Source organism: Rhipicephalus sanguineus, chromosome 5 (assembly GCF_013339695.2).
Source record: "Rhipicephalus sanguineus isolate Rsan-2018 chromosome 5, BIME_Rsan_1.4, whole genome shotgun sequence".
In the NCBI taxonomy this organism is placed as follows: domain Eukaryota; kingdom Metazoa; phylum Arthropoda; class Arachnida; order Ixodida; family Ixodidae; genus Rhipicephalus; species Rhipicephalus sanguineus.
The window spans coordinates 174,866,561-174,878,574 of record NC_051180.1 but is presented as its reverse complement, the minus strand read 5'-3'; the positions used below and the strand labels follow the sequence as shown (position 1 = coordinate 174,878,574).

Genomic DNA, 12,014 nt, shown 5'->3' with positions numbered 1-12,014 from the left:
GGAGCGCTGTCGCACCGGGGTATAGATTTCACAGGGTCGGCCACGTGAAGGGTCAGCGTTGGTAAAACTTTGAAACCAGCACGATAAACTTGTGAAAAAATAAACGATAAGCTTGTCATCATCGGTGCAGACGCACACAGCAAACATTCTGCACCGATGATCGCATTCCAGTGCCATCAATAGGTAGAATGCAGCCGATTTCGGACAGCACACGTGTGATTCCACGGCGCTTTTTTAAAGGAGCCGTCACCTGCCCCACGTTCTGTGGCATTCCGCTTCGCGCCATTTGTTTTTCAAGAGAGCCTATGCATCGCGTCTTATCAGTAATAACAACCTCATGTGCATTGTAACGTCTACAATGCAGGCGAGGCGACTAAGTGTAAAGGTAGTAGCAGTCGCTGAAGACGTAGCGACATAAATGGAGAAGTAAAAACACGGTAATCGTTCTAACACTGCCGTAAACAAAGCGCGATTGCTTAGCTTCTACGTCGTACAACCGCAATCCACCGCCGCCGTCGCTTTCGCTCATGAAATAGCACCGGAAACCTGTAGATGTGCGTTCCTGACGATTTTTTGTGTGTGTTTGAGCAGCCGACAACGCAGCAGGTATTTTTCGACATCGCTGAGGCCCGTCAGAATCGTTAAATCACGATGAAAACCACATCCATCCGTGCACTCGCGTATAGACGCTCGTGGGAACACTGCTCGCCGGGCCCCGCGAGCGCTTCCGAGCCATGGCGGCAGATGGCGTGGTTGGCGCTTTGCGCATCGCCTATACCACAATCTAAACTGTGTTGCGTGACTGAGCCACTGAAGTATTTACGTCTTGCTCCCGCGGCTACAAAGAAAGAGAACCTGTATTTCCGCATTATTAGATGAAGTAGAACTTTGTGCACTCTGCTTTTCTGTTTGCATGAATACGCGTATTGCTGTAGAAATGCGCGGCTTCAAGTCTTTTTTACCGCTTACCATCCTCTGCAGACGCTAGTTCATGCTTTGCGGTATCACAAGGATTTCCAAATCGCCAACACATCACGAGATGGTGTCGCTAAAGCTCTGCATCCACACCTCGACATTTAGTACTTCCTTTTGTTTAGGATGACGCCAAATGAAATATGCGACGTGCTTGAACGAGAAAGCGTCAACATGAGTGCGTCCACATCAAGATGTGCTATATCTGCTAAACAACAGTAGACATTGTACAAGCTCTCATATACCAATGCACTATAAACAATAAACTAACTCTGTAACGACACGTTTCACTTCCGTGTTATACCGATTCCTATGAAGGAGGGATCCACCATACTTTTTATACTGCTCGCCCTCACATCTCTCATTCCCACCCCCACTTCCCTTTCCCACTTCCTTTGCTTACCAAACTATATATTACTATGCAGTGCTTAACCCTCTCCCTCCTCCTCTTGCTTCACCTCAACCTCACTTCCATTTGCCGCCCCCCGCTATAATTAACTATACAAGGCTATGCAATGCTGCACGCTCTCTCCTCCTCTTTTCCTTCCTCCTCACCCTCGCATCACTCTTGCTCACCTTAGTTTTCCTTGCCCCCTTGCAGTACCATATTACGCATGTGTGCTATTTTAGGCGCTGCGCGGTACATACTACGTACAAGGCTATGCAATGCTTTATCCTCTGCCCTCTGCCTTTGCTTCCGCTTCACCCTCACTTTTCTTTCCTACGCTTTTGCACTAAGCGTGGCTATGCTATAGTAGGAGCTGCTTGGCACACGCCCGCTTTCAGTAGCACATACCCACCGAGCTTTACGTTGCACGCCGTGCAAACCTCAAAACTAAATAGCTTCTCTGCTATAAGCCAAAGAACGCTACTCGGTGTTTTGGAGAAAAATACCATGTTCAGCAGCGAAAAAACTCGTGACCTTTTGCCTGCATGCGCTTACCAGCATAGTGCGTACACACTTCTCATGGAGCCCACAAGCGCTTTCAATACGTCCTCGTTTCCCACATGAGCTCCAGCAAACCGCCTTAAGGGATCTACGGCGTCCATCTTCTGGCATGGAGTGAGCACAGGAGCTTCGAGCTCTTCCACATAATATTCATGAAACTTTCATGAAAACTAGCAGATAAGGAAGGCAAGTAATATACAGATGTCGTTAATTGCACTGTTTCAAGTGTATTTGACTAATTGTGATACAGACGTGAAGAAAGTAAAGTGGACGAAAAGAAAACTTGCCCCAGGCAGGGACCGTATCAACGACCTTCGTATTACGCGCCCGATTCTCTTACCAACTAAGTTACAGCGGCGGTCGTCCCTTCGCCAACTTATCTGGTATCTATGTGCATGGAACCTTCGGGAGCGATAGTCAGCGCCACTCTTAGCCATGACGGCGAATGTGGAACACTATCTCTCTTTGCCAGATGGCGTCACGTAGCACGTGATTCTTTAACGAGCGGGCAGCTGACCAATAAGCCCTCGCATACTACCCGAAGGCATGAAGTCTTGCGGAACGAGATGCTCGCTATAAATTATTAAAGGGAATAATTGAGCGCGAGTTCCTTTGTCTGATACAAAGCTGATGAAAACCAGCAGATAATGACACCAAGGAAGGTACAGGGGACGTTAATTGTACATTTTTCGGTGTTTTGTAATAATAATTATAAAGATGTCAAGAAAGTGAAGTGGAAGAAAAGACAACTTGCCGCCAGCAGCGACCGAACCGGCAACCTGCGAGATACGCGTCTAGTGTTCCACACTGGCCGCCAGAGCAAAGAGCAGCGCTGACTAGCACTAACACCCGATTAGAGGTTGAAGAGACGACCGCCGCTGTAGCTCAGTTGGTAAGAGCGTCGGGCGCGAAATCCGAAGGTCGCAGGTTCAGTCCCTGCCAGCGGCAAGATTTCTGTTCGTCCACGTTACTTTCTTCTCATGTACATCACAATTATTACGATACACTTGAAACAGTACAATTACGTCCCCTGTACCTTCCTTGTCTTCATTATCTGCTGGTTTTGAATAAGGTTGTGTCAAACAAAGAAACGAGCCATCAAAACAATTCTTTCCTTCATTCACTGATAGCGAGGGTCTCATTACGGCAGAGTTGATGTCTTCAGGTTGTATGCCAGGGCTTATTGGACAGCTGTCCACTCGTTAAAGGTTCGCGTATTACGCGACGCCATCTGGCCCAAAAATAGAGTGTTCCACACTCGCCGCCATAAGGAATAGCAGCGCTGACTAGCACTAACACCCTATTAGTGATTGAAGAGACGACCGCTGCTGTAGCTCACTTGTTAAGAGCATCGAGCGCGTAATCCGAACGTCGCAGGTTCAGTCCATGCCGGCTGTAAGATGTCTTTTCTTCGACTTCGTTCACATCTATATAACAAATATTACAACATATTTAAAACAGTACAATTGACATCCCTTCTACATTCCTTGGCTACATTATGTGATGGTTTTCATTAAGATTGTATCAAACAAAGAAACGAGCCCTCAGATATTCCCTTTCTTCATTCAGTCGAAGTAACTTTATCACATAGTTGGAGTACACAATGGCCAAATCATACCTCCGACAAGGAAAAAAAAATAACAGTACTGTTCCCGGAACATGTAACGAAAGAATGCAGTCGACGAAGAAAGAAAGTAGGCCACTACAGTTGCTGCAGTAGCTGACCATAACGCACTAGCCAGCGTAAGCTAAAATATGGCTGATGTCAGCTAGTGTTGACTTAATAATGGCTAAAGTTCACAGGAAGGTATATAATTGTGGCCAGCGATGCCATGTGTTGGCTAACAAGTCACGCCAATACAAGTATTCTTACGCATTATCTGCTAGAATTTTCTTCATATGTAAGGTTGGTGAAATACATCCATTTACTCACGCATTGGAACAGGCTCCTTGTAAGGTTCATCATATGAGGCTGGAGCGTCGGAAAACGAATTGGTGCTTTCCAGCAGCTTGTCAATAAGCTTGTCCGTCCTGTCGTTACTAGGACCATACACCACATATATTTCTCTCACATACACTTTCCTCACGTTGTCGCGGAGAGGCACAACGCGTTCAATGAAGCTCAAATTGAGCTTCTTGACTTGGGCCAGGTCGACCCGGTCGGTTTGAAGGAAGAAGGTGAACGTGACCAGAACGAAGATTATTTGCATGAGCAGAGCCAAATAATGGCGCCTGATGGTCTGTAGATAGAGCCTTCTCCATAGAAAAGTGTACAGCTTGCAGGAAGCTGACATGGTTCAAGGCGAAGGTCACTTCTGCACAGGCAACGTCCACTGGGAAGGCAAGAAATACATACGTACGTACATACATACATACATACATACATACATACATACATACATACATACATACATACATACATACATGCCGAAAGTCACTGCGTGGCTGTTGGATGCGTTAGCCACCTATTTATTTTCTACTGAATGCTTATGGCAGACGCTCCGCTGTCTTACACCGGAGTCTCACACCATCACCTTACACTAAGACTGCTCCGGACTCACTCGTTGCAAGCTGAAGCAACAACGACAGCCTCCTGTAGTGGCGTGCCCCGGGAACCCACCCGTATTTCGCGCCGCGACGAGCAGGACGTCGAGTATTGGATCGTTGAGTATGCACTAGTAAGCGCGGCCAACAAATAGGACCACTGCGACAAGCTCACGAACGTGCGCTTTTTACAACGTTGATGTGGCCAGCCTCTGCTTTAAAACTCTGAAGAGAAAATCACCAACTCGTCGACTTTTAAGGCAAACATTACCGTGGTCTTCGATCGTTCCACAGTGCGCCGGCGTCGCACGGAACAGCGTTTGCGTAGTCGAGTCCAGGGCAGGGAGTTATACGTTTACGAGTTACTTTGTAAACGCCTTGTCAAGCACGTACACCCACGCCTCACCGAAATCAACAAAATAAAGCACATCATGAAAGGAGTCGAGGACGATACGCTTCATATGCTTGTAGCTAGGAAAACCTCAGACTGTCGCCGACGTGGTACAGGACTCTAAAAAAAAGGGAGCGAGAACGGAGCAACGGGCTCCGTTCCTCCTTCGGAGCAGCGACTTTCTCCTTTGCGGACGATTTACTTGTTGCGCCTTCTTGCGGCAAGCGCCAAGGGAGAAGGGGCTTTAGGAGAAACGTTTCTCCTCAACCACGTGACTTGCGCGCGCGCACATGCGCACGCCGAGTTACATCGTGATTCCGTGCCGCGGAGAGCGGCCGCCCTTTCGCGCTCACTCGGCAGCCTCAGACCAGACTATCCAGTGCTACCGATCTCGGCCAGTCGCGTGCAATTACTTGTACCTAGGATTGATGCGAGCAACACACGAGTGACGTTCATTGTTTTTGTTCTATGTGTTGAGTAACGTGTGTGGCGTTTTCTTTTTTTTTTTATGGGCTCGGCGTGTGCGCGATGCCCCGCATACTTCCGTATGTCTCGTGTTGTTTGTATACCTTTGCGCACGATCTGCTTGTCATAAATACAGTAAGTCCCGCTTCACAAAACAGTCTTGTTTTAATGAACAGCTTAGACTGTACACCAATAATTCAATTTTTTTCAGCGTTAACATACCTGGCAACAGCACGCGTTTTTAGTTTTACACAGCACTTATAGCACTTTTAAATACAACAACAATATAAAGAAGCATGAACGTTAATTTTTACAACATTTTAGCAAACGTGATACCAATGGACAGTGCATGCGTGGAAGTACGATAACATATAATTGCTGGAGTTTGACGTGTCGAAACCACCGTATGATTATGAGGCACGCCGTAGTGTGGGACTAATTTCGATCAACTGGGGGTTCTTTAACGTGCACCCGAGCACATGGGTGTTCTTTGCCTTTCGCCCCCATTGAAATGTGGCCGCCGTGGCCGCATTTTAACGCTAACCTGCATCATAATTGCACATCTGAAAAATAAGTCAATGACTTCTGTCAGTTAAGCCAAAATTCTCAATCACATGCGTTTTGGAATACGCATGCCATCCCTGAGAATTAGGATGGACTTATGCACGCGTGCAGTATGTATCTCTCGTTCTCAGGATTTTGCTTTGGCGTGCGCACCTCAACACAAAATGCGCTTCTAATGACAGCTGTGCACAGTATCACAACGTGCACAGTGTGCCACAACGACAACTATACAGTTGTCGCACAATGACCGCAATTTTATACGCCAGGCGAATATCGTGACGTAACAGTAGCAGAGCAGCATGTAGGTACAGCGTACTGAAATATTACAGAACACGTAGTGTCGCTAGCGTTCTTTTCCATAATTCGCGCGGAGTAGCACCCGTTTCTCTACTCAAGTAATCGAGCTGCCGCGACGCCAAGAGCCGCTAACATCGCTCTCGAAAGACCACCGTCCGGTGCGAGGCCATGTTGTCTTGTTTCTTCGCACGACCCGCGTTGTAAGGTATGTATACACAAATGAGACGGCCGTACCGCATCAGAAGCATTGTCAATGAAGGGCTAACAGTTGAACGAATCCATGGCCCATCGTCATACGTGTGGTCAACGCATAAATAGAATGTGAACAGATGTCAACGCCAAACCACTCAACGAAGTCGACGCGACGAAGGCGACAGAATCTGAACTGCATGTTGCCGATGTTGCGCCCTCCCCCAGTTACTATAGAAAATAAAGAAATAAGAGAGAGAAATTTCATCTGTGGCCGCTGTCGGAAGATGGCGCTACTTCAAAATGTCGTCGGAATGGTATGAACGGTTCTCAATATGGTCGTTTTCGCACTAACTTAATCAACTCTGTAATTGTATTGTTCATTATTATGCGGCTTTAGATTAACTGGCGCGCATGGCTAAGCCATAGCTAATATTTAATAATGTCGGCGTATATTGTGAGGCAGCCATGAAATCGTAAAGCGTTGAAGAAAAATGACGCATCGCTTGTGCCACCATGGTCCACTGTAATTCAGTCAGTATATAAGGGCGAGCGCTTCATAGAGGGGTATGTGTAAACGTCTGTACGTATGCGTCTGTAGTAAATTGTTCATGGTATAGGTTTTATACATGCGAATGAATTGTGTATATATTGAATTCATTGTGTGTACTGTGTCTGCCTAGTGAACGTGTGCGTATTAATAAAACCTGTATCAACTTTCCGGTGTCCTTGAGTAATCCATCAATGGGCCTACCTCCGCGAAATGCCGTGTGCAGTATCAACGTACGCCGCCTCAGTAAGAAACAACTTTTTTTTAGTATTGTTTAATCCCTCTCGAGGGCGCCAGCTACCACCTACTTTACGGCCGCGGCGGTCTCACAGCTCCACCTACTTATGTGAAGTTCAACATCTATCTATCGAAACTATGCTCTGCTGCGCCGGGATTGTTTTGATGCTACAGAATGTACATTTTGGAGGCACAAACGCGTGAATAACATCGCTACACCGTGTGACGCTTCGACAAATAAAGACAGCAAGCCTAACGTACAGTCTCCGGGTGAGAGCCCCTTTGCAGTATCCGTCTCTTTTAAAGTGAACGCGGTCTCGCTGGCCGAGCGAAACGTACGAGTTCCGTCGTTCCGTTTCGCGAGGTTTTCATTACTACAGGTTTGTCTGCTTGATTTTATTGACATATCGTTCGATATTAAGCTCAGCGGGACCGTTTTTGTGATTACCAGTGCCGCATACTCTTTATCAGTCGAGAACGGATGCATTCGCTAGGCCTAAATTTATTGCTCGCTTCACTGGCTTGGAGTCAGCCATCTTGATTTTGACGGTTTCTCCATTGAAAAAGGAGGAATGTTCCTCCATTTGAAGACGAACATTGGGGACATCGCCGTTTCTCCTTTAAAGGATAGAGGGTCACTCCATCTGTTTTACAGCGAAAGCTGTTATGAGATCATTTCACCGGCCGTCTTTGGCGCCATAGTTGTCCGCCGCCGCCGGTGTCCGTAACCAGTATCGCTCGAAATAAGAAAAAAAAACGAAATAAGAAAAAAATTACAGGATGGAACGAGGTTCGAACATGGGCCCTTTGCGTGGGAGCCCAGTATTCAACCTCTGAGCCATGCCGGTGCTTGAAACTGCTTTGCAAAAAGGTCCTATACAGGCTTCATGTCGGGACGGAACCACATTAGCATATGCAATATAGCGTGGTAGAATAGTAAAATAAGCACCAAGCATTGCACAACGCGAATTTTGTAACCAGGCGTCACACAATGCGATTTGCGCAACGAGTAGGTTGTTGAATGCTTCGAACCCATTAAAAAGGGCTCTGCCATAATTCTTCATCGTCATCAGGCACAGCATCAACAAAGTGCGCATATTGCCTTACATGCGTTGAGCAGGTACCAACGCTCTCCACAGAATGACGAAAAATGGCACAGTGCCTGCTGCCCTACATATCAAAAATTACAATGATTTATAGCTGAGTGGGTTCCTCGCAAGTGCACTTGTATTGGTTGCCAAGGAAGCCCATAAGCGCATGATCCACTTCCTCTGGATCTCAATGAAATTACAATGATATATAGCGTAGTGGGTTCCTCGCAAGTGCACTTGTATTGGTTGCCAAGGGAGCCCATAAGCGCATGATCCCTTTCCTCGGGGTCTCAGTAAAGTTCTTCGCCCCCCCCCCTCCCTCCGTCTCTCTTCCACGTCAACGTATGTTATACAGCGTGACGGGAGAGGGAAGTAGCGACCGGGCGTCACCCAATGCAAATTGCATAACTGGTGGGCCGTTTAAAGATTCCAACCCATTACAAAGGGCTGAGCCATAATTCTTCATCTTCATCAGTCGTCGCGTCAACAAAGTGCACATACTGCCTTACAGACGTGTAGCTGGTGCCTCGCTCTTCACAGAATGGCGAATAATGGCTTAGTAGGTGCTTCGCAACTTCTAAAAAATTGTGATTTATGGCGTAGTGGGTACCTTTCTGGTGTACTTGTATTGTAGCCCCAAGAGAGCTTAATGGGCTCTAGAAACGCCGCTCTTCCAGCTTTCGCTGTGACTGTGCTTCGGGTTCAGCGCAGGCCTGGCGTTTTTTTAAGAGTGAGCTCTATCAGTCGCAAGACGGGTTACGAAAGCAGCGTGTCTCGACTCGCATTGCTGCCGAAGATACAGCTGAAGTTCCGCATTTGTCAAAGACGTCGCTGCTGACCGCAAATCAAGCAGTTCATTCGTGAGGAAGTTGTGCATCAACTTCCTCTTGTCGCTGAACGACCTGAGCCAGTGCCACCATTAGGCCCACGTCTTCGTCAGGTCAATGAGACGCAAGTCGCGCAGGCACTACCACCACCGCTGCCTGCCACCACACCACTGGCCTACACTGCCGTCGTTGCCCGACAACAGGCTGCATCTGTTTCTGACGCCTACCGAACCACCGGGTCCGTCTACATGACGCCGCCGCTCACACGCCCGCTGCCCCATCCTACTTCGCCGACCGGGCCTCGAGTCATTAGCCCATGGCGTACCTTTGACAATCGGGCCATATGCTTCGCGGGCGGTTTCGCGGAGCATATAGCCCGCTTCTGGCACCGTCGCAGCTTTCATTCTCAGGCCGGTGTGGCTTCCTCAATTTATCAAGCTACCCAGCATTCCTAACTATTTTTTTTCTTCTGTCGCGCACTTGTTTTCCACACGACGCTCTTTCGACTCACGCCGGTCGTCTTCGCCTCGTAATTCATCCACCCCCCCGACGCTTCGGCGCCCTGCCCTAGCCCGAGGGGAAAACAGACAGTCACAGTTCCGGAGGCAAGAACTGTGTGCCGTCGAAGTCTTCAAGAGCACCTCTTTACCCGCCCATCCAAATTGACCGACTAGTGTCAGGTATTGCCGTACGCGCACTTGTCTACACAGGAGCAGCCGTTTCTGCATTTAGCGAAGAACTTTGCCGCGATTTGAGAAAAGTGACAACGTCGCTTACATGGCGCCTAGACTGTGCTCACGCTGAACTCACATTGTCGGCTCCGGGCCCTGACCTTGAAGACCACACTCCCCCTAAAGTGTTTGCCGCAGCTGACGTCCGCATCACGCCTTTTTCCGCCGTCCTAGTACTTCTGCTTTTGCCTGCTGCCACTACCGCGACTGTTTTGTTTTCATCATCCAGAGCTAGTGCGCGTAACGGAACCTCCGTGGCCCAGCTAGCGGTCATCATCTTTCAATGGTTTTGCGTCACTTTACGCGCGCAACATCTCTGCTTGTTCATCTCTCCTACTACACGGCGATTGTCTGAGGAGCCATCACTCCTTCAACGCCGATGCTCCTATGGATAGTCTGCAAAGCCGCCGACTCCTTCCTCACGGCTGTGCAGCAGAAACGCATTGTCAAGCTTCTCCAGCGTTTTCGAGTCTCCGTCGACCACGACCACCCTTCCTGAGGTCGGATGTGAGCAGTTATTCACAGTACTTATACCAGCAAACAAGCACCACTGCAGCATCGCCCATACCGTGACTAGACTGCCGAACGCTATGTCATCAATGCACAGGTTTACGACATGCTGAAATGTAGAATAATCCAGCCGTCCAGCATTCCTTGGACCTCTTCAGTTGTGCTGGTGAAGAGAAAGAGTGGATGTGTATCGTGCAAGATGCGCATGCACTGTGCGTACTAGCGCCATCCTGCACCAACTGCTGACGTCAACAACACATGCTTGCACGTGGCAGGCATTACAAAAGCAAGCAGCTGCTATCCATAAATGCTCTTTTTGTTCTTGCTTAAGCTGACTGTTGCATAGCGTCAGAAGAGGGCCAACTGTCGGCCTACCAAACAATGACTTGAAGAAACGAAGAGGCGGTACGCAATTAAGCCAGGAAAATGAAACTACTCAAGCCACCCGACCAGCGTCTTCTGTCCGGAAAAACATCGCAAAGTGGCCGTTGTTCAAACAGAAGTTCGAGCTCTTCCTGAAGGCAACAGCGTCAACCAAAGAACCACGGACGGAGGCTGCTGAGATGGCGCTGCTGCTTAGTGTTGCTGCAGATGAGGCGCTGGAGGTTTTTAACGACTTCACTTTTACGGCGGTAGAAGGCAAGGATGACTATGGAACAATTGTGAGCAAGTATGAAGCGTACTGCCAGGAGCAACAAAATGAAGTTAACGAGAGGTATGCGTTTCGTTCAAGGAGTCAAGCCAAATGTGAAACTTTTGAACGATTCTTGCGCGACCTGCGGAAGGAAGCTGAGACTTGCAATTTCGTGATCATATAGTATTTGGCACAAATAAACCGATGTTTCGAAAGAAAGTGCTCAAAGTCAAAGACATCACGCTGCTCAAAGCAGAAGAGATCTGCAAAGCAGCCGAAGTGTCAGCTCACTAAAATGAGACATGGGCCCAAGCAGCAAGGCACGTAGCCCAGGCTAGCTGAGTCGCAGGCCAAGTTGTTGCTGTGTTCTGTCTACCGCAAATGCAAATGACAAGGAGACCTGAAGCCAAGCAGCTCCGCTCTTAGGTCCTACAGTGGCGACGTCATTAAACACTTGGCCTGGCAAACCTAGCGGTCGTCATGAATGACAAGTCCCGCACCTTCACCTTGTTCATAGTGAAGAAGAGCAAACAGGAAGAGCAGAAGAAGAGCAAACAGTGAAGAAGAGTAATCGAGCACCACGCGTGCTCGTGTATGTCGATGACGTCCTAGTTTGGGGTGTTACCCGGGCAGAGCAGGACGAGCGTCATCATGGGGCGCTAGAAGTAGCAAAAATGAGGACTTGACGTTTAACGCAACAAAATGCAAGATTGCATGCACAGAGGTTGAGTTCTTGGGTTACATCGTCAGTCAAGGCGGATAAAGACGAAACCCGCATTCAGCACATCAATAGCATAAATGTCGCGACTGGCTGATAAGCAGGCGGCTAAGCGAATGCTTGCCACATTACTTTCGGAAGTATATCCCGCATCATGCTGACATGAAAAAGTTGTTGGGACGTATTATAAAATCTACACAATCTTGGAGTGGACAGAAAAGCATGCTGCCGATTGGGCATCTATCTACACAATTCTAAGCAGCACACCTGCACCCGCTATTTTCTATGCAGATAAGAAAACAAAATCAGCTCGTACGCACCAGGAGATAGGCTAGGAGCTGCACA

General features: G+C 48.2%; 1 non-coding gene across 1 annotated transcript; it reads left to right on the top strand.

The window, feature by feature from the left end:
* The first annotated feature begins 2,795 nt into the window (after nucleotides 1-2,795).
* Trnas-cga (transfer RNA serine (anticodon CGA)) lies at nucleotides 2,796-2,869 on the top strand. Its single transcript has one exon. It is a non-coding gene; the product is annotated as a tRNA-Ser (tRNA).
* Nucleotides 2,870-12,014: the final 9,145 nt, after the last annotated feature.